This window comes from Chrysochloris asiatica, unplaced genomic scaffold (genome assembly GCF_000296735.1).
Source record: "Chrysochloris asiatica unplaced genomic scaffold, ChrAsi1.0 scaffold00101, whole genome shotgun sequence".
In the NCBI taxonomy this organism is placed as follows: Eukaryota; Metazoa; Chordata; class Mammalia; order Afrosoricida; family Chrysochloridae; genus Chrysochloris; species Chrysochloris asiatica.
Window position 1 is genome coordinate 330,181 of NW_006408619.1, and position 2,972 is coordinate 333,152.

The following is a 2,972-nucleotide window of genomic DNA, read 5'->3' on the forward strand; positions in this document are numbered from 1 at the left end:
TGTACTTGTTTTCATTTTCTTCAGCTTCAGTTTGAATTTACGTGTGAACAATTGATGGTCTGTTCCACAGTCTGCCCCTGGCCTTGTTTTCACTGATGATATGGAGCTTTTCCATCTTCTCTTTCTGCAGATATAATCGATTTGATTTCTGTGTATTCCACCTGGCAAGGTCCATGTGTATAGTCCTCTCTTATGCTGTCTAAAGAAGGTATATGAAATGAACAAATCATTGATTTTGCAGAATTCTATCATGTAATCTCCAGCATCATTTCTATCACCAAGGCCACATTTTCCAACTACTGATCCTTCTTCTTTACTCCCAACCTTGGCATTCCAATCACCGGTAATAATCAATACATCTTGATTGCATGTTTGATCAATTTCAGATTGAAGATATTGGTAGAATTCTTTGTTATCTAACAAAAATAAACATATACAAATGAGCACACACACACACATATACACACTATGTTGCTGACATACCCACACAAAAACAATATCAAATAATTTTGAGACACAGAATTTTCACTAAACTCTGCTAGTGGGAGATATTCAAAGAACAAAAAGTCACAACAGGAAATCAAATTAGCATTTAGGAGTTTTACAGATAATAGTAAAATTTGTATTGAAATTTGGAAACATGAATAATGCATAATGTTGTTACTGTTAAGGTGCGGTCGAGTCGATTCCAACTCATAGCAACACTGTAAAGGGTTTCCAAGGAGCGACTAGTGAGTTTAACCCACCGACCTTGTGGTTCAAACTGACCTCGTTGTCCAGTACTTTATCCCACAGCACCACACCAGGACTCCAAATGCATGATAGACCAAATAAATAATTAGGTTAATGTTTTTAGGAACAAAGATTTTCAGCGTCAGAGAAAAGCTATCAATAATCTTCTATTTGAACTGGAAATGTTAGCCTAGACTCAAAATACAACAAATACTTCAGCTTACAAAACCATGGGTGTAGGAAAAACATGTTAAACATGCAGAGGGAGCAATCAGCTGGGGAGGGGGGAAGAGATGGTTATAACGAAATTATCTCCAAAACATGCTGCACGATGGAATAAGCAAGGCACAGAACAGTGTGCCTGGGGTTGGTGTTAAACAGGTAAACACCAATATTCATTCATTTTGTCCTGTACATGTGCTTTTAAATTACTAGAAGACAAGAAATAATTACATGTTTTTCTTTCTTAAATTTTTAGCCATATGAATGCATTACTTATTCAAACTAATTATAAATAATAATGAAAAATATTGTGAATCTTAAGGATTACTTTGGGTTTATTCTGAGTGCTTAAAAAGACATATTCAGATCATTGTCCAAACTACTTAAGTTATTTAAGTTTCTTTCACAAAGAAGGAACTATTTATAAAAGTTTTGACTAATCTACTTTTAATTCTATAAGCTTCAAGACTATTCTTAAAAGAAAAATTACAGAGCATAAAATACTTCACTACTTAGTAACAGCTAACATGCATTACTATGCTCAACACTATGCACGCACAGTCTTTATTACATACAAACTCTCTGAGGTAGATGACCTCTACCTTGCCTGAGGTCTGAGATAGGAAATGGCAGAACCAAGATTTCAGGTTAACAGGCTACCTCCAGAGCCTGGCCCCTTAACCATACCTGAGATTCCCTCTTAGCCTTACTTGGTGTATTGAAGGTGACAATGGCCAAACCAGAGTCTAGGTGAACTAGAATGACAAAACTCATTTCCTTGTCCAAAGTTTGCTCTAAGAGTATCCTGTAAGAACTATCTCCTTACAAACATCTCCACCCCTCCCACTTTCAGAAAGATACTTTTTGTATAACTCCCATCAAATGACTGGGTGGGATTATGCAAATGTGGAGTGTTTGTGTTCCCTCAAGGGGACTGAATGTAAATAAAATACATGGCACCTTAGGGGCAGGACGCATATATGGAACTCTAACATATATGCTTAGTTTTACCATCCCAGTAGGTTGAAAATGGGTCGTCTCAGAAGCAGACTTGGGGGTTTGGGTGGGTAGGAAAAGGGACAGGGAGAAGGCAGTAGCCATTATCATTACGAAAGAGAGTTAGGAGTGGAAAGTATCATCCTTTGGACTCTAAGATTCCCCACGCTGAGCTTCCTTGATCCAACGAACAGCTGTGATACCAGAGACTGTGAGAAACATGGCAAAGACAAAGTGCAGGGAAGCAGAGGACAAGGCTGTGGGCTTCCTGGCCCACAAACCAAGGCAGATAAGCACATTCAGGACAGAGTGGGCATGTAGTCAGCAGAGCTCCACTTGGCTCAAGTAGGGCAGAAGCCAAGGAGCCATGAGGCCCATGACCTGGAAGTGCCTGTAAACAAGGCTGAGAAGAGGCTGTCCGAACTGGGTTTTCCTGACCCTGAGCTGTAAGCTGTTCTTCCGTAATGATGAGCATGGTCTGTGAGTTGTGTGTGGCTACTGCACCAGATTATGAACTCCAGTGGAGAAGCCAAATGCCATGAATAGAACCGATCACATCACGATTGGTTAAGAAGATTAGAGGGAAGAGACCTGTCTGATGTCCACCTCACAGGTATCACCCTTAGGCCAATGGTGAGTTTGTGGAGTCAGAGAAGCACAGATGCCATTCTGACAGGTGGTCACAGTGTGCAGCTCCTCGTCAAAGGGCAGCAGTTGGAACCCACCAGTTACTCTGTGGGAGAAAGCTGTGACAAAGTCTGCTTTCAGAGATTTCAGCCTTGGAAATGTCAGAGGCGAATTCCACTTTCTCCTGTAGGTCACTATCAGCCGGAATCGACTCAGTGGCAGTGAGTTTACTTTGCATTGTTGTTGCTTATATCCAAGCTTAATGATCCCTGGGGTATAGAATGCCCTCATGTGCTCACTCCCTGAAAGACACCCAGGTGGCAGAGTAGGGTTAGCCACTTCCCAGGACAGAGAGGACCCTATCTGCTCCCGTACAGATGTGTGGGGTAAGCCGA

The 2,972-nt window shown here is 41.0% G+C and overlaps 1 protein-coding gene across 1 annotated transcript in view; it reads right to left on the minus strand.

Moving 5' to 3' along the window:
- The window catches only part of CHD2 (chromodomain helicase DNA binding protein 2), a 148,376-nt gene that overhangs the window by 39,672 nt on the left and 105,732 nt on the right, over positions 1-2,972 (minus strand). The window lies entirely within an intron of this gene.